We start from the raw sequence: 20,116 nt of genomic DNA on the forward strand, positions 1-20,116 counted from the left end.
TTTCACATAGGCATTTTGAGTGACTGCTTTTGCAGACACTCCAAGGTCACAGTGGGGCAGAGAAAGTGTAGTTTCACCTAAAACAAATGTCACACACTCTAGCCTTGATTAAGAACAAGCAGTAACCTGGAAACCAGGTCCACACCCTAAGCAAACATACCAGTGAAAGACTCCCCTGGGGCGTCTTCCCTCGGGAGAGGCCCCTGCGCCCCAAAGATCAGTCGAAAACACGCAGCCGGATGCAAACTGCAAGAGGTTTATTGGAGATACACAGGCACCTGTGGGCGGCAAAGTCTCTCGGAGGATTTGCGCGCCTGCAGGTTGGGGATGAGGGGTTTTTATAGGGGAGCAAAAGCACGGGTACAGAAGCAGAAAAGCTTTCATTTCATTGGTCAGTTCAAATAAGGCTAAGCTGAGTGGCACATTCCTGACCTTTTACCTAAATACCAAGGAGGGGGTTGTCCAGACCCACCTGGATACCAAAGAGGGGGTTGTCCTACCTGTTTTTCTTATCTCTTCCTGCCTTCCTAGCTTGGCTGGCGACTAGATGTCTGATCGCACAGCCCCTAACTCGTGACGAGCCTCGCTTTCTACGTGACTCAGGCCTCGCAATCTTCTCTTTCTTTGTTCCTATGACCAATCCATAAATCTCCTGTCTCACAGCCAGATAAGGCTGTCTTTGCTCAGGTGTCTTTGCTCAGCATCCCGGCCTTTAATGAAGCTTGCTATCTGAAAACCTTTGCAGAGCGTTATAACTGTGGTTAAAGTTAAAACCACAGTTTTAACTGTGACCCCAATGAAGTTGGGGTCCTTCATTCCCCCATTTTTTTTCTAGTGCCTAGTTCTAATCATAGAACTAGATTTCAGTATCTTCTTGACCTTAAAGCATTGTATTGGGGGTGTAACATCAAAATCTGAACAGCACTTGTTCTTTTTCTAATAAAGGTAACATCAGTAGCAGAAGCAAAATTAGGAGTGGTCCCATAAGGGAGGATATCAAAGTAGTCATCCAGGGAGATCTATTTGCATAATCCTCCATCCTTTAAGAATAACAAATCTAAACCCCTTCTGTAAGACCATTTTGAGAGGGAAGTCAATGACTCTTCGAGTTTGGAACCAGATTGTTCTAAAGCCCTCAAATCTTAATACATTGAAGTACTGAGGGGCCTGTATTAGGGCAGCAGTACCTGCCCCAACATCGGCAGCTTCTCTAAGGCCCAGGATTACTGCTAGTGTCAGAGAAATGGGTTCTCTATCAAATTCATACCAGTTGTGCAAACACACAGTAATCTTTGGTATCATCAAAAATTAACATTGACATGCAAGGCATCAAACCTGTACTATAAACCCATCATCTATCTAAACCAGGAACCAAGTACCAGGTGTCAGGAGTCTTAGGGCCCTTAGAGTCTCATTACATAACCTCAGTAAGAGTCCGTCTATGATTAATCCCCTAAACCCAAGTCTTTTGACTGGTAGCATTGTCAAAAGCCTCGGATACTGTAGTTTGGGTAGTTCAGGAGCTCGCTTCATGTGGGTGGTGTGGATCCAGGCAGAGACGCGTACTTCTTTCAGTGGTTTTCAGATCTGGTGTCTCTCCATTTCAAGGGCCTTTAGACGGGGAAAATAAAGGTCTAGAAAGAATAACATCAGGATTATACATTTTATCCGACCCAGTGAGCAGTGGTGGTTCTCTACATAGGATCTCATAAGGGATGAGTTTAAATCGCCCTGGGGTATTCCAAACCTGGAACAGGGCAAAAGGGAAGGAGGGCTGTCCAGTCATTTCCGCAGGTCTCTTTTAGAATTCTATTTTTTTCTTTCTACCTGTCCTGACTCTGGGGTTGGTAAGCATAATGTAATTTCCAATAGATCCCCAATTGGGCGGCCAGTCCCTGACTTACCTGGGCAACAAATGCAGGTCCATTATCAGATCCAATTACCTTGGGTATCCCAAACCTTGGGAAGATTTCTTCTTTGATCTTCTTAGCCACCGCATTGGCTGTCTCAGTCCTGGTAGGAAAAGCTTCTACCCAGCCTGAAAAGGTATCTATAAAAACTAATAAGTACTTGTTGCCATATCTGGCTGGCTTAATTTCTGCAAAATATACTTTCCAATAGGCTCCAGGCCAATCGCCCCTGAGCCTCTTCCCAGGAGCATATATGGAGTGTCCTGCATTAATCATAGCACAGTCCTTGCAGTTTTTGACTACTTCTTCTGCCAAGACAGAGAGTCTGTCGTCTGATTTTCTTTCAGCCACAGCATCTCAAGCTTTTTGGTGTCTTGGACAAGTATATGTCTTTTCCTGCAGATGTTAACAGTCCTCTTCGTCTGTATATTGCTCCATGAATATGAGCAGTGGCAAAAGCATACCTGCTGCCAGTGTAGATGCTGAGACTTCTCCCTCTGTCATTCGTATCCAAGCAGCAAGTCCGGCTTTTTGTGCCAACGTCCTTTAGGGAGGCTATGCCCAGGCCATTTGCTTCCCATCCACCACTGCTGTCCCCGCCTTCCGCTTACCTTCGATCATGAAACAGCTGCCATCCGTACACCAGCTCGGACTTTCAGGCCACGGCTGATCCTTCAGATCATTTCTGGTGCCAGCTTCTCAGCGCATTGATGAGTAGACGAGATGTCATCAGTCTCAGGCAGTAGGGTAGCGGGATGGAGGACAGCAGGGGGAGCGAAGGTCACTGGTTCAGTCAACAAAAGGCTTTAATCATCTCCAGCCTGGTTTGAGTAAACCCAGTTGGGCCTTCAGCTTTGTTAGCAAGTCTCTTTCTAATAGAGATAGGACGCTCGGGGATAGCCAGGAAGGAATGAGTCACTTGTCCTCTCCCCAAATCTACAGTTCGTGAGGTGGTCCACAGATATTGTTTCTGTCCAGTTGCTCCAATTACTATAGTCTTTCTATTCTTTAGCTTTCCCAATGGTTGTCATAGCACAGAGTGCTCAGCCCCTATGTTCATTAGAAAATCCATAAGGGTCCCCTCCATAGTCAGGGTTACCCTAGGCGCAGGGGAGGGTGTCTGAGCCCAGTCCCCTCCAATCATCTTCTTCTAGGGCCAGTACCTTAGAGTCCCTTCCTTTCTTCTTTGCAATAAGCACATCGTCCTTTGTCCAAGGGGTGCCTGTCCATGTTCATCTTTGATCTTCTGTTGCCCAGGTTCCCTATCTGTCTAGTTCCTATCTTTCCTTTCTCTCCTACCACTGCGGCCAAAATTCCCTTTTGTCTATGATCCCTCCAGTCCTCTTTCTTCTGCCTCCATCTCTCTCCCTCTTTCTCTCTCTTTCTCAGTTTTTCGCTTATGAAACATTTTCTCTGCCTCCTTAATTAAATCCTGTAACTCTTTTTAACCATAATATCTGATGCTGACTGTCCTATAAAGGCCATAGGTACCATTGACCTCCTTCTGCCAAGACAACCTCTGAGGGTCAATGGGGAGTATAATGCCTGTAAGCCTCCTTTAAATGCTCAAGAAACATAGATGGCAGAGCCCTGCGGTGATGGACTGTCAGCTGCTCCCCACCTGCTTTAAGTTATACATGGGGACCTAGATAAGGCCCATCTGTTTATATATTTTTTTAACCAAAATTTTTCCTTGCTTTTAGACAACATAGCAAAAATTTCTCTTGCTTTTAGACAACATAAAAACTCTTACCAAAGTCTTTCTTGTGGTTTTTCTCAGTGGGGATATATGGCTATGTTTTAAACTAGAACAGCATACAAGAACAGCATATAAAATCCTATACCAGTGTGAAACATTTGAGATCAGCGATAGGCTCTTTTTTTAAAAAAAATAAAACATTAACCAATGATAATTTTTAAACAAGAACAGCACATACCAGTACGAAACATTTGAGACCAGCAATTTTTTTTTAACATTAACCGACAATAATTTGTAACCAGCCCCTATAAATGATGACAGATATTTATAATAGTTATAACCCATAGGATCTGAAAGAGCTCTTTAAGGCTGAGAGCCAAACTTGGGGTGAGGATACACATTTCAAGGCTGTCAAGGCCTGTGCCATAAAGACCTTGTCCCTCCTCATTTGAGCTGGCATGTAGCACACCAATCAAAGACATACAGCACTTCCACCTAGACACAGCATGCCAAGAATATCTCTGTTCCCACCCATTCCTAAGGAAGGAAAAGGCAAAATAGAGTAAGAGATAAGAGGTTGAAGGTCATCTCTGCTGCCTCCATATGAATCTTCCAAAGCAGGACATTCAGCATCTACTGGGTCATCTTTTTTTTTTTTTTTTAATTTCTCTTGTCAGTCTTGCTGGCACCCAAATGTATGTCAGCATTCCTAGAAAAACATAAACAAAACTCTCCTCCCAAATTAATATTTAAGAGTATTAAAAATCTCAGGGTAAAAATTTAGCACAATCAGTACTGGAAGTAGGCTGGTTTTGAACTTAGAGACCTGCATGTCTCTGTTTCAAAGAGCAAATCTTGTTTGCCTGTGCCTTAGAATTAAACCGTTTTAAATCTGGCACAGATGAGATTATTGCTCCAAAAATATGGGAAAACCGTTTTCCTGTTCCCAGCCTGGAATCCTAAGATGACACAGTCACTGGGAATCGAACTTACAACCTCTGGAAGAGAAGGCAGTGCTCTTAACCTCTGAGCCATCTCTTCAGCTCCGCTATTCAGATGAAAAAAAGCCTCTAAGTCTAGCATTGTTTATCTTATCTTATCCGTTGCCTGAGGATAAGTCCGCCTCTGTTACCTAGGATACGGGTAACCAGCAGCAGACGGCGGCGGCTTCGACAGCTCCGCCTCTGAGGCACGGCACACTGTGGCGCGCTCAAACAAAGGCATGGCCCCGCCCGGGCCTTGCTCGTTTCCGCCTGCGATCTGTGCACCCTGAATGAGCCCGCCCATGTTGCTATGGAAACGCGGCTTTCCGCACAGCCCGTGCTCAGGTGCAGAAAAGGTCCTCCGAAAACCGCAACCCTGCCAGAAGGCCGGGACACATAGCCTCTGATGTCAGTCACTTTAGCCCGCCCAAGCCGCCACAGCGACCTGGCTTTCTGTAGACGCCTCTGCGGACTCCAGCAAATTCCCGCCAGCATCTGGTTAGCATGGCCACGCCTCCCGGACGAGCCAGCACTCTCCGGTGCTGTTCTGCACCTCCCTCCCGAGCAGCCGGGACCATAGGCGTGCGCCACCGCGCCTGGCCCAACTCCGTGTCAGTTAGCCACTGCAACGGTTGCCCAGTATTTCAAACATACATATGAGAGCCAGGCATAGAGCTCTCCCATCAAAATTAGGCGAGAATCACCTCAAAAACTCTGTGGCTCTTTAAGAACAGGGAAGGCAGTTGTCAGAGGGGACGGAAGCCGCGGTTTCCCGTACCCCATCGTCCTCATAGTCCCGCCTTCAGTTACCTCATTTTTTTCTGCTGTTTTTTCAAATTCCTCCTGCACTGAACTTAAGGGATTTTTCTTCCCCGTTGCTTTTTGTACCTTCTTTCAGATACCTTAACTTTGATTCTTTCTATTTTCTTTTTCCTCCCCCACTGGAGTCCTGCCAGCAACGGCTTGCAGGCCAAGGGCGGGAAGTCGTGGGCGGGGACTCTGCCGTTTGCCCTGGGCTCAGGGCTTGCTGGCCGGCCGCCTGCAAACCTCACTCTCCGCTGCAGGCACAGCGGGAGGCCAGGCAGGCCGCTGGTCCTCAGCGGCCCCCTGCTGGTGTTTCAATAAACAAACAGACAAACCATAAGGATGCACAATAGAACAGACCGATAATCAGACGCGCTGCACAGACGGAGGTTACTACAGAGGGGCTCCCGGGCACCCCACCTCCCAGACGAATCCCAAACCCTCAGACAAAGTCCGATTCTGGTCGTGGGTTCAAACAGACGAGTCCCGTACCCTCGGACAAAGTCCGATTCTGGTCGTGGGCTCAAACAGACGAGTCCCGTACCCTCGGACAAAGTCCGATTCTGGTCGTGGGCTCAAACAGACTCCCCCCGGGACGTCTCCCGGGGTGCGGGGGGGAAAGTTCCCAGGCCCGTCAGCCCCTCTCCAAGGCCCGCTACAGACCGACCCAGCTGTGTCGACCCAGCTGTGTCGAACAGATTCAGATTCGCAGCGCAACAATCAGACGCAAAAGACGTAAGACAAGTGCAGGACATAGACATAGAACATAGAACATAGAACATAGAATTCTGGCCAGCTCACCTCACCTCCCGGCAGTGATTCGGTGGTCTCTGGGATAGGGGCCTCAACTTCCCGGCCAACGCACCAAATGAAAGACTCCCCTGGGGCGTCTTCCCTCGGGAGAGGCCCCTGCGCCCCAAAGATCAGTCGAAAACACGCAGCCGGATGCAAACTGCAAGAGGTTTATTGGAGATACACAGGCACCTGTGGGCGGCAAAGTCTCTCGGAGGATTTGCGCGCCTGCAGGTTGGGGATGAGGGGTTTTTATAGGGGAGCAAAAGCACGGGTACAGAAGCAGAAAAGCTTTCATTTCATTGGTCAGTTCAAATAAGGCTAAGCTGAGTGGCACACCAGCGTGGGTTCCAAACCTGACAACAGCTCTCAAGTGTCCATGGCCTTCATTATCAGAGTCCTTCGACCTATAGCACCTACCTTTGCTGGTTAATTTGTTCACATCCTTGAGATCGCTGGGGATCAGAACACCTCTCTGGGGACTGACCTCCTTCCTGGGCAGACATACACTGTGTCCTCCTACTCCTGCGTGTCACGTCCACATGCAATCAGCCTCCAGTGTGTCCCAAGTGTCAATGAGACAAAGGAAGAGGTTGACAGAAGATTTCAGAGAAGATAATGAGTGAGCCAAGGATAACTTTGCTAGGACTTGGAAAGGTGACGTCCTCCTTCCCATTAGATCACAGGTGAGGAAAGAGCATGGGCTGCCTGGGGCGGAGGAAGCAGCCGGGAGAGCAGCTCCACACCCTTGGGAAAGGGAGTTTTTCCCACCTGAGAGCTTTTCCCCACTCAGAGACAGTAACCGTCCTTGATAAAAAGCCAGTTTTGTTTTGTTTTTATTTTTCACTTGGTCGATGGGACACCCATGTTACTAGTGAGGCCAGCTTGTCAGTCATAGCCTCACACATATGGGGAAGTGGCTCCAGGGCTCCAGGCACTTTGTGAGCCACACAAAGAGGTGAACAAAATAGATTTGGTTCCTGTGGTCAAGAAGTGGATGTGGGAAGAACAGGCATGAGGCAGGTAAGTGTTTGAGAAGAGACTATGATTCTGGCTTTGAGGATTGTCTCTGCTGGGAGAGGCCAAGTGGCAGCATTAGCTAACTAGTGCTGGAAAACCGCACATGCTTAGACTTGGCTATTTTTCCCCCCACAGCCCTCGGATGGAGGATTGGAAAGGCCCCACAGAAAGAAGCCCAGGGCCTTGCCAAAATCCTCCTTTGCCCATTGTCAGAAATGCCATGAGGAGGGGAAATGTGCATGATATGCCCGTGACTGAAATACACGAAGTCAACTCTGGGACTCAGCAACCAAGAAAGGCTGTCATTCAGACTGTCCCAAGGATTGTACGAACACCCTCTGGCATAACCACCTATGAAGACAGGTCCAGTACTTCTGTGACTTCCTCCCTTCCCTGTGGAGTGGAAAATGGGACTCTCGGGCCAAACGCTTGCTGGAGCCTGCTCCTGCCTGCAAAGTGGATTCTTGGCTTTTCTTTGATTTAAATAGATCTTTGCCTTCACAACTAGTATGTATCTCCTGTCTTGCTCTGTCCTTTGTTTAAGACACAAAGAACCCAGAGACAGAAGATGGGCACTTGGAGCCTTCCTCTTCCAGTACCAGTGGCTTCTCAACTTAACGTGACATCGGCATTCACATACTTTGCCTTTTTAAACTACTGAATGGGGTTAGTCATGCTTTATCCCGTCTTCTCATGTGGCCACATTGGATAAATCTTTTTCTATTCTTCATGTCGCACTGTCTGCTTAATTGGCATGATGAGGATGGGTGGCCAAGCCCAGGTTCTTAGGGCTGTCAAGACTCAGGCCCTGATGCCAGCAGTAAATAATAATACTTAATAATAAATAAATAAGTCACTTACTTAAGTCGTATTGGACTGTAGCAGATGACAATAAGTGAGCCCCTAGAGATACCGCTGTGACCGAAACAGAGACTAATAGGGAAATGGGTCATTAAAGATCAGCAGGCAAACAATTAGTCATATTAAGGTTAGGTGTGGTGTTACAGACAATGACCAACCGTAGAGTGTCTGGTATCAGCTTAGGTACCCAACTGGCAAGCTGTAGTCTAATTTTATAATCTGGACATTATATTGAGCAAATTCAAAGCAGTCAAAACAGACTTTGGTGCTGTTTTTAACCACAACCTATATGTTGAAACTTTTTTCAATTTAGGAGTTACTTTTAATACGTTAAAAAAAATAAAATTAGCTCAGACACAGGTATCAAAGTTCTAGGGAACAAAGATTTTGGCCCAACAAAGCAAGATATTCCCACCAGCCTATCTAACTATGAATGCTGAAAGTTCAAAGCAGCTCCTACAGAAATACCACAATTATGTAACATGGACCTGGCAAGATGGCTCAGTGGGTAGGGGTGTTTGCTGCCCAGGCCTGGCGACCTGAGTTCAATCTCTGGGATCCACATGGTAGAAGGAAATAACCTGCCTCCACAAGAGGTGCTGTAATGACCTCATCTGTGTGGTAGTGCACACATGCACACACACACACACACACACACACACACACACACACCAAAATTTTAAAATTTAAATATATATGCACAAGAATTCTAGAAGAAACAAACATTAAAATATAGCAATAGTTATTTAGATGATGATTATAGATTTTTTTTACAATTTCCACATTTAAATTTTATTTAATAGATGCCTATTTTTGTAATAAAATTTTTAAAACATCTGTTCAAATATGCAACAATCTTGTTTTCCTTAGGGTATTATTCAGGCCTACAGTCTTATTCTTTGTGGATGTTCACTGTGACCTCCTTTTCTCTCCCTACATATATGTTTTTCCTGAATAAATGAGTAGACAAAAAACTTTGAACCAAATAAGACTAACTAATGAAATGTTTGTGTTGAGCTTGGATTTCCCAACCAAATAGTAAACTGAAAACATTTGGGCTTCCTTTGTTTAAGATTTTTAATTTTAAAAGAATTTTAATTGTTTTATTTTATACATTGGGTATTTTGACTGCATGTATGTCTGTGCTTGATGCCTACAGAGGCCAGAAGAGGGCATCTGATCTGAAACTGGAGTTGCAGATGGTTGTGAGTCATAACATGGGTACAGGGAATCACTTCAGGGTCCTCTGGAAGAGCAGCCAGTGCTCTTAACCACTGAGTCATCTCCTCACCGCTCTTTGGAGGGTCTGAAGAAAGACCTATTAGCCGGATATGTGACATATGCCTTTGAGGGCTGAGGACTGAAGGTCATTTTGGGTTACACAATGAGACTCAACAAAAAAGAAAAAGAGAAAGAGAAAGGGGGAAAAAAGAAAAGGAAAAATGAGTTCATTTTATTTGCCTTAATTCTTAGCTATTTTGTTTATTGATATGAACTTTAGGTATGGTAGATTAAATTAAAAAATAAATGTCTAAACACATCCTGACATTTAATATTTCTCAAAATTCCATTGTTTTAAAGTTATCTGCCTTTCATCAAATAGCATCCTGCAGGCTTCTCAAGAAATCTCCTTTCTTATCCACAGATATTTGGATCCCATCAGAATATGTTTTTTATTTATAACTATTTCTCCTCTGGAGTCTTCTGCAATCTGCTTCGTTATTGCAGCTAATAAGTTAGAAACGGTAAATAAGTTTTCCGTGGCAGAATTCTACACTGGAAGAGTTGGGAGTGATCACTTGGTCTAACGTCTCTCCCAAACCAGGACTCCCTTGCAAGCCTTGGCCAGTAGCCTTTTGCTGTCTGCTTGAACTCCTCAGATGTTGGGGAGCTTACTGAATTTCATGAAAATTTTGTTTGTTTTTTTCAAAGGTTCTTATCTTTAAATCTGCCACAGATGAAGGTTTCCTTCTAGTATGTGTGCATTCCTACTGAGCACATAAAAAAATGTCCAAAAAACTTTCTTTGTCTGAAGAAGTAGAAATTCTACTTCATTCATTCACTTAGCAGTTTTGAACACCTACTGCGTGTTTGGTCTGAAGTGTCACCCCAGCTCCCTGGCACCCCTTTATACAAAGAGTCTGGAGTATTTAGCTGGGGGCTTCACCCCAGCTCCTGACAGAAGCTCCCTCCCCTGGGAGTTGCCTCAGTCTAACTCTACCTCTGAGAAAGCCCACCAAACAGTGAGCCCTCCCCAGGAGGAGTCAAGAAAGCTGGCCAAATGGTAACCCCCTCCCCAGGGAAGGTCAAGACCACTCCCACAGGCTATTTAAACTGCCCCCCAGAGAATGAACATGTGGTCTCCTGGTTCCTGTGGTCTCCTTTTTCCCCTCTTCCTCTTTCTGTGTTCCCTGTACGGGCCTCTTGGGAGTGCTGGCAGCCATTAAACATGGGTGTCTTCTAATTCAGTCTGATTTGGTCTTATTGGGATTACTGTGTCAGCAGAGTGATTTGTAGGCTAGATAAACACTTAATATTTGGAGGTCCCATGGGGGGTGAGCTGTTTTTTCCACAGACCCAATGCTACATGTTGGAAAATGCCCTTCTCCCACATACTCTCCACCAGGCTAAGATTGCCTTCATCTCAGGGAGTTCCCCTTTCTGCGTACATGCCTCTAGGGTCCAGGACCCATATGATTTTTCTGGTTGTCCTGTTGGAGACATGGTCAGTGCCAGGTGCCCGACAGGAGCGGCGAGACAGTTCTTGCTGAGGTGGGACTGAGTGGATAGAGATGTCTGCCCACTCATTTCTCATGACCCCCTATTTTTGACTCAAGGTCTTGTTACGGTAGATGCATTGTGACAGGCTTGAGTCCCAAGATTTGGCATACACTTGTGAAATGGGCTCTTGCAATTCAAAGCCTGATCTCCAAACACCATTGGGCTGCCTTTTATAAAAATCATTTTATTTATTTTTTTTAATTTTTTTAAATATTTATTTATTTATTATGTAGACAATATTCTGTCTATGTGTATGTCTGCAGGCCAGAAGAGGGCACCAGACCTCATTACAGATGGTTGTGAGCCACCATGTGGTTGCCGGGAATTGAACTCAGGACCTTTGGAAGAGCAGGCAATGCTCTTAACCACTGAGCCATGTCTCCAGCCCTATAAAAATCATTTTAAATTGGGGCTAACACCTAATGCAAAAACAAGGCTCCAAAAGCCCAAGGTTTCTGGATGCGGTGCTTCTACTCTAAAGCTCCATGGGTATTCTTTGTTTTTGTTCCCTCTTGCAGCATCCGCTAATCCTGTCCTTAATGGGACCACCTGTGTGCTTCCCTAACTCCTGCCACCTACCTACTCCGGGGGATTTTTAAGTTGGTCAGCTGGCACAGGTTCCTAAAAGAGTTTTATTTGTCTGTCTTTAAAATAATGTGGTCACAGTATGCTTGTTTTATGTCTGTGTGAGTATGGGGGTTCATTCCCACAGTATGCTTGTTTTATGTCTGTGTGATTATGTGGGTTCATTCCCACAGTAGCTTGCTTTATTTCTCTGTGTGAATGTGTGCGTGTTTTAAGATCTGTAAGTCTTATAACTCCAGATTACAACAGCTCTGAAAAAATACAAACACGTGTAATCTCCATTTTGACCTTACCACCATCTTGAGTAAGAGTACCCATGTGTGCTACTATTCTTCGACTTATTAAAATATTTCTTTTAATCTTCTTATATTTACTATCATTGATAAGCTGTAACTAATTGGGTAAAGTACATGTCTAAATTTAGCTCTTATGTCTAGTTTAAATATAATAGTAATGGTACCCAATTCTCAAGTGCCTTTACAGATCTGAGAGTATGGCATTTAACAAAAGAACCTCTAACACAGAGACATGCCAGCTCCCACAGCATCCTATAGCTCCTTCAAAAAGATGCATGGTTGCAAAAGACCTTCCACCTCGAGGCTCGCCTTTGGGTATGGCAAAGCCACCACACAACAAAAAACTGCCTTCCACCTCTTCAGCTTTCTGGATGCTATCCCGGGGGATCAATCATCTCATCCTGCCAAGACAGATAGAATAAATCTTCTCCACCTCCGAGAAAGCCCACCAAACAGTAACCCCTCCCCAGGGAGGGTCAAGACCACTTCCACAGGATATTTTAACTGCCCCCCAGAGAATGAGCACAAGGTCTCCCGGTTCCCTATGGTCTCCCCTCTTACCTCTCCGGTGCCATTTTGATTTTCCTTCCCCCTTTTCATGTTTTCCCAGGACCACCTGGGAGCACTGGCACCCATTAAACCTGGGCATCTTTTAATTTGGTCTGATTGGGATTATTTGCATCGATGGAGAGATTTGTTGGCCAGGAAATACTTCACCCTGTGTGGTGAGCATCATCTGGAGCATTGGGGACAGGGCAACAGCTGAGAGACGAGGTTACTGGCCCAGGATGTATTTACCGTCTAGCTGGAATGAATTTTCCACCCCTGTTTCCCTTTCCTAGTTAAATGAATACATTGTCAATAAGCAGATGGGAAGCAACCAACATTAGCTTAGACCCAAGAATATGTAAGGAAGGCTGGACTGTCCTATTGGGCTAGAGAGGATGTGTTCTGAGTTAACACTGTTTGGACATTAAAGACATGAAAACTTGTTTTATCCTTAAAGCTAGGGAATCAGGCTATCCCATCTAGAAAGAGGTAATCGGGCATGTACCAGCAGACTGTTTATATAGGTCTGCTTATGCTATATGTAGCATACACACACACCTACACAAGTACAGTGTTCTGTGCACGAACACACACTCATTGTTATTCAAGCACACACACACATAGGCACATAAAGGAGAAAAGATGCTGTTTGTCTCTTATCTCAAACGTCTGACAAGCGGCAACTTATGGGAGAGCAGACTTACCTTGGCTCACAGTAGATGGGAGGCAGTTCTTCTGCTCTGAGAGGCCCGGTGGCAACTGCTCCCGGATGGTGTAGGCATGAGACTGGCACCCCTTCCCTCCTCACATCCTGGAACAGACAGCAGAGACAGTGAAAGCCCACACTCATCTGGCCTCCTAGTTTTCGTTTTCACTCAGCGTGGGTCCCCCGCCCAGGATGGTGCCAGCCTTGCTCTGGGTGGGCCGTCTCCCTTCAGTTAATGCTTTCTAGAAGCATCCTCACAGACACACTTCTGGGTGTCTGGGTGACTCTGCACCCAGTCAAGCCGATGAGGAAGACCAGCCATCACAAACGCCCACCCGTTTTTCAGAATTATTACGTCAAGGTAATAGATTGTAGATCTTTTTCTGTGCTTCTGTATTTCCTTATCCATTTTCTGCAAATGAGAAGAATTACTCTAAGCCAAGTGAGATTATAAAAAACAAACAAACAACAACAACAACAAAAAAAAAAAACAAACGGAACAGAGGCAGTCCTGCTGAAAGTCCAGCTACAGGTGCCCCGGGCATCATTCCTCCTGGCAACTTCCCCACCTCCACCTCTTTCTCTCCACCTCTGTGAGAAAAGCTTTCCTGATATCTCTGGGACCCCGCAAACCCCTCCCTAGTTTTGTTGACTGACTGAGTGGGGTACATACATCTACCGTCTACTGTGGCACCAACTGAGTGGGGTACATTCGTCTGCCGTCTACCGTGGCACCTCCACTTCAGTATTCCCTGCTTGAGTGATTGCGGTACCCACAGGCCTGGCTCTGGCTGGGCCTTTAGTTCTGACCCCAGCCTCTAGCAGGGTGCCACATTCAAGCAAACAGTCAGAAGGTTTGTGAAGCCCGAGGCCCAAGGGCTTCAGCTCAGCTCATGCTCCGCTTCCTCCCCAACCTCTGCTGGACTCCCCACAACCCACCACATACACGGAGCTTTAGTCCCTCAGGGAGCTCCGACAGTGTGGCGGGTGGGTACAGCTCATTTCTACGTATATAGAGATATATAAAACTTTTCTCCAGAACTAGGCATCCAGCCCTGAGCAGACCATGCTTCCTGTTGGGGGCACAGAGGTCCTTGTACTCACAGAGAAACACTAAGAGACCAGGAATGTTAATCGCGTAGGGGTGTCTCCGAGGAGATACAGATCAAATGATCAAATACCTGCAACCCATTCAGAAAGCTGAGAATGGATTTTGACCTGGTGACCTTTCTGCTGTCTGTGGAGGCAAACCTCACCCACCTTTGTCTATAGAGGCAAACCTCACCCTAATTCCCCAGAATGACTGTGTCAGATTTTTCCCTGCCTAGATAGTTACTCATCCTTAGGGAGATGTCACTGGTACTTCATGGTCTGCTGACCTCTGTGCTGTAAATCAGAGACCACACTAGATCCTACCTAGGCCTTTTAGCTACAGAACCCACCCCCCATGTGGACCTTGTAAAAGAGTCTCCATGTAGTCACACTTCAACCTTTATTGAGCACCTGGCATTGCACTGATTGGATAGATTTGCCTAGAAACCTTTTCTCAAATTGTACCGTGTTTAAAATGTGCTGACAATGAACCGCCTGGCATTAGACTCCACAAAGTCTGACCCAGGCTGACAAAGTCAGTCTACATCGGTTTTCATTCTCATCTCCTCACAGGGTTCACTTCCCTGACTGCCACCAGCAGGGACCCCCACAGCTTCCCACCCAGGAAATTCCTTAAAATAACTACACCTCATTCATCCATTAGCTCCAAAGCCACTACTGTTGTGATGCGCCCATCAGAATCTCTTCTCTCTGAGGCTTCTCTGGAAACTTCAAAGCTCTTAGCCCTCATGGCTCCAGGGCAGTGAGTCTGTTTCTGCTTTTATGCAAGGATAAATGTGAAGGTATCATGAGCCATGTTTTGCTAGCCTCTGTATCTTACCACAGTAGCTTCTTGGGAAGAGCGTGCTGGTTTGAAGTAATTAAAAAAAAATAGATGAATGAAAAATGCTCTCGACATCCTTAGCCATGAGGGAAATGCAAGTCAAACCCACATCTCTGATGGTTATGATGATGATGAGGAAGAGGAAGAAGAAGGAGAAGAAGGAGAAAAGGAGGAGGAGAAGAAAGAAAGAAAGAAAGAAAGAAAGAAAGAAAGAAAGAAAGAAAGAAAAAGGAAGGAAGAAAGACAGACAGTTGGTGAGGGGTTTGGGAGTGTGAACTAGCGCAGCCACTATGGAAATCGATATAGAGACTCCTAAGAAACCTGAACTATCTACCATGGACCCTCACCATTCCTGGGTATATACACAAAAGAACCCAAGCCAGCATACATAGCACAAGATCGTCTCTTCGTCTCTGCTTTTACTGTGGCACTGTTCAAAACAGCCTCCTTGTAAAGTCAGCCTCAGAGTTCTTCAACAGATGAAGGGATAAAGAATAGATGTATATGTGTACACATGATATGTATGTGTCCACATGATTCAGCCATAAAGAGGAAAAAAGGCATGTCATTTGAAGGAAAATTGATAGAATTACAAATCACCATGTTAAATTAAGCAAAGTAAGGAAGACTGAGAAAGACAAATACCATGTTCTCTCTCATGTGAAATTTACACACACAATGAGAATAGAAGGGAGAGTATTTGGGAAGAGGAAGTAGGGGTGGTGACAGGAAAAGGTACTGGCTAGTGAACAGGGCAAGGTACATATGTGTGGAGAAAAATATTATTTTGAAACCTGTCTTAGTTAGGGTTTCTATTGCTCCAGTGAAACACCATAGCCAAAAAGCAAGTTGGGGAGGAAAGGATTTATTTGGCTTACACTTCAGCATTGCTGTTCATCATTGAAAGAAGTCAGGACAGGTTCTAAAACAAGGAAGGATCCTGGAGACAGGAACTGATGCAGAGGGAATGAAGGGGAGCTATTTACTGGCTTGCTCAACTTGCTTTCTTACAGAACCCAGGACCTGCAGCCCAGTGATGGCACCACCCACCATGGGCTGGGCCCTCCCCCATTGATCACTAGTTGAGAAAATGCCTTACAGCTGGATCTCATGGAGGCACTTCCTCAACTAAGGCTTCTTCCTTTAATGACTCTAGCTTGTGTCAAGTTGACACACAAAACCAGTCAGTACACACCCATTGCTTTTACAGTGAATATACACTAGTAAAAATAATTTGGGAAATAAAAATTCTAAATTTTCTTCCACACGCAGGTCCCTAGCAAGGCCAGCACAGATTTCCAAGGGCAATACAATTACCATGGCTAGGATGGTTTTAACAGGAAATGACAACAGCCCATCCTCACAGCGGAGGGAATAGGACCAATTACCAGCCGAAAGAGGACAAAACTAAGTATTATTTGCTTTCAGGCAAAAAGCTTAGGTGTCGTGGGGCTGGAGAGATGGCTCAGTGGTTGAGAGCACTGACTCTTCTTGCGAGGACTCAGTTCAGTTTCCGCACCCACAAGACAGTTCACAACCATCTGTAACTCAGATTCCAGGGGAATCTGGCCTCCTCTTCTGGCCTCCTGGGGCAGCAGACACACACGTAGTACATGTACATACATGCAGACAAAACTTTCACATACAATGTTTTTAATTAGGTATTGAGCATCTGAACGTCTCTTTCTGGTGTTTTAGATGTTGGATTCAAAGTCACGGGGCCTTATTCTGTCCTTGACTTTGCTTCTGAGGCATTCTGGTTGTTCAGTTAGAGCCTCCACCTCACCCCTGAACAGTCCATTCCTCCCTCTCTCCCTCCCCCCAACAACTTCTGCCTCAAAAAGGTATCAGAAGAAAGAAAAGCCCAGTTCCCCATTCTTGGTAACTACTGCAGCTTCCTCCCCCTGAGGTTGCCAGCTGCCCAAATTCCTGCCAAAGCACTCAGCTTACTTGAACACAAACCCAGTTTATGGTAGACATATCATCACCACTTGCCTAGAGTCTATAAAACTTTCCTGTCCTGGCTCATGTGCGTGACTTCTCTGGCCTTGTTCTCTGGGACTGGTGAATTCACCCGGGAGTTGAGTTGCTCAATATACCCATTTCCAGTTGATCTGGCTTACTGCATTGGTAGAGAAACTTATCAGGGTGCAGAAAACCTATTGCTGGTAACTTTGGGTAAGTCAACACACTCCTCCAATATTTAATATTATCTGCCTTAAAATGAATGCAGGGATCAATAGAAACAGCAGCTCTGAAAATACCTTTGGAAACTTCATAAAATAGCACAGAGATGTCAGGTGTTAGAGAACGTAAATTTATTTCAACAAACAATAGTTAGTTGAATATCAGGTATATGGCAATGCTCTGCCAGGTATGGAAGCTAGTGGGAAAAAGGGAGGGAAATGTCATTAAGTGTCAACTTCCTTCATGCTTTCAGACATATCCTTTGATACTTGATTCTGTTTGTAATGGCGTCAATACAGCAGGCCAGGTGTCTTATCTGTAATTGGGAAAAGAGAAGAAGACAGAGTTCGTCACAAACTCCCTATTCCCCAATCCTTCCGCATCCTATGTGGACCCACAGGGAAAGCAGGGGGAATGAAATGGCCCTCTGATGGTCCTCTAAGACAAATGAACGCCGGTGTGCTCCTCAGTTGACATCACCAGCCTGCAGGGTTAACAGTAAGCCGTGACTCAGGCCATGACAGAATGCCTATGTGATGTTGAGGCGGGTGTTTTTCTAAGTATATCTGAGCATACCATGAAGACCTTTTGACCCCCCCCCCATCCTGCCACCTTCCCAATTAGAAGGAAAGATACCCTGAACAAGAGAGGAAGCTGGGCCAAAGTCACCATCATACTATCTGATGGCCACAGAAGGACACCCTCCTGCCTGAGATACGGGACTCGGGTAGGAGATCCAGTCATGCACTCAAAACCTTCCCAGAAACACTCTAGCCTTATGGTGAAAGTGGTGGTCTTTGAAATGTGGTGCAGTCCGGGTTAAATCTTAGCTCCACCTTGACTACCCATGGAACTTCAAGCAGGTAATAACAGCTCAATACACCCCACCCAACACCTACGATGAGACCCAATAGTTACCCATAAAAGTGTGGCTGGAAATCAATGATGTCACAGCAATATGCCTGGCACCTGCTAACTGAACAATGAGTTATAATAGATCAAGACATCACTGTTATTCCTGCATTCGAAGCCCCACCCTATGTGCCAAGGTTAAAGGGTTTTGTCTTGATTTTTTTCCCCTTTTCTATTGTTTTTATTGAGCTACACATATTTCTCTACTCCCCTCCTTTCCTTTCTTTCTCCTCCCCTTCTACCCTCTCTTGTGCCTCCCCCCACATACACACTCCCAATTTACTCAGGAGATCTTGTCTTTTCTCCTTCCTGTGTCTCTCTCTTAGGGTCCTCTTGGTTGTCTAGATTCTCTGGGGTCGTGAATTGTAGGCTGGTTTTCTTAATGTTTAACTCCTGCACTTGGGCGGTTAAGCAGTTCATTCTGATACACTAGGATAAGATAGGACCACAGAGCTGTAGGAACAAGGGTTTGGGGACAAAGGGTGAATCGATTCCTAGAAGATGGGATGGCTTCCGTGAGTAAGTGGGATTTCATCAGGAAGACAGAGTAGTCCAGACAGACATTCCAGGCAGGATATCAAAGGAAAGACAGGAGTGACTGACTGCAGGGTGAGGCTTCGCCCGTAGCCTGGGCTTTTTTCTCTAGTAGATTGCAGAGAATCGCTTTCTTCTTCCTTTTGGGCTCAGCAAACACAGCCCGGGGCGTTGGACTGATCTTTCACAGTGATGGAGTGTGCGGGACCCTCCCAGCTCACGGCCGTCTCTCTCACGTGGACCACAGACTGGCGTGCACCCCTCAGTCATCCAGTGCCCATGAGCCCACGTGGGAACGGCAGAATTGCTAATCGCCCAGCAAGGAAAACGGTGAGAAAGAACTCTTTTTGGAAACTAGGCCCAGCCTTCCCGAACGCTTCAGGGAAACCCAAAGTCGCCTGGCAGCTTGGCTGAGGAGGTGGCCCAGCAGCGGGAGCAGAGCCAGCAAGCCGCCCATACAGCCTTTCACCACCAATCCCTGTTTCCTTTGGACGCCAGCCCATCTCCACAAGTCACACACAAGGTCTAGCGCCAGGAGTGGAGTCACACAGACTGTAACACTTATGAACTTCCTAACACCAGCCTTCGTATCCACGGCCGGCAAGGACACGGAGGGAGGAATATCGCCCGTTACGGGGGGAGGGCGGGGTGGGGGGATTCTAGTTGCCTTGTGTGTTTACGCGTTTGTAGAAAGGGCATTCCAGCCATATAATCACCTCATCATCACAGCAGTGTGATAGGGGACTGAAACTTAACTGTATGATGCCCCCTGCATCTTCTCCAACCCCTTATTTCCCAGGATACCAAACTTTGTAGTTCTCCTTGGAAGCTTTGGTAAAGTGGAGAGCAGATGTCAATCCTAGAGCAACAGAAACCAGAGGCGTGGGCAGAAAGAGCGCCTTTGAGGAGCCGTGAGTTAGGAACTGGGACTTCTGGAAACCGGCTCCGTGCACACCCAGGAGCCCTGGAGCCAGAACTGAGACGTAAGGGAATACGGAGGGTGCTACCAGTTGCTGAGGTCAATGGGTGATTAAGCTACCTAGGCAGTTCTTAGAGACAACTCGGCACTCTATGAGACTCTCAATGACTTAGTACATACAACTCCGGGGCAAGACAGTCCTTCAAATGGCTGAGCTGGAATTTCCTCCTAGACAAACTAGGAACTAAATGAGTGTTCTTTGCCAGTAAGAGCAGCCCCTCCTCTCACTCCCACAGAGAGAACTCAGGCCTGTGTCGCCTGAGGGAATCATAACGGAGTACCCTAAGGTTGTCACCTGGCTTAGATACTTCTGAATCTCCTCAAGTTCCTCCTTGGTGCCTTCATTGCTGCTAAATCCCTACATTCAAGTCCCAAAGATGAGGTACAAAGCGTGACCCATGTAAAGGTAAACTTATACTCCAAAAGAAGTACAAGACTTTTCAAACCTATACAGACAGGATTCTAGGAATGTGTTTGGGAACAGACATTAAGATTATGGAATGAAGTTAGACAGGCCCTGTTTTCTGTCATGGTTCACTATGCCAAGATTCTGGATTTAGTGCTGTGCCTTGGTGAGACAGA

At 46.0% G+C, this 20,116-nt stretch overlaps 1 long non-coding RNA gene across 1 annotated transcript; it reads right to left on the reverse strand.

Moving 5' to 3' along the window:
- Positions 1 to 240: 240 nt before the first annotated feature.
- LOC148119363 (uncharacterized) lies at positions 241 to 6,519 on the reverse strand. Its single transcript, XR_015735320.1, has 2 exons — positions 1,905 to 6,519; positions 241 to 1,634 (listed from the first exon to the last, which is right to left on the reverse strand). It is a non-coding gene; the product is annotated as an uncharacterized LOC148119363 (long non-coding RNA).
- Positions 6,520 to 20,116: the final 13,597 nt, after the last annotated feature.

Source organism: Myodes glareolus, chromosome 17 (genome assembly GCF_982192425.1).
Source record: "Myodes glareolus chromosome 17, mMyoGla1.1, whole genome shotgun sequence".
Lineage (NCBI taxonomy): Eukaryota > Metazoa > Chordata > Mammalia > Rodentia > Cricetidae > Myodes > Myodes glareolus.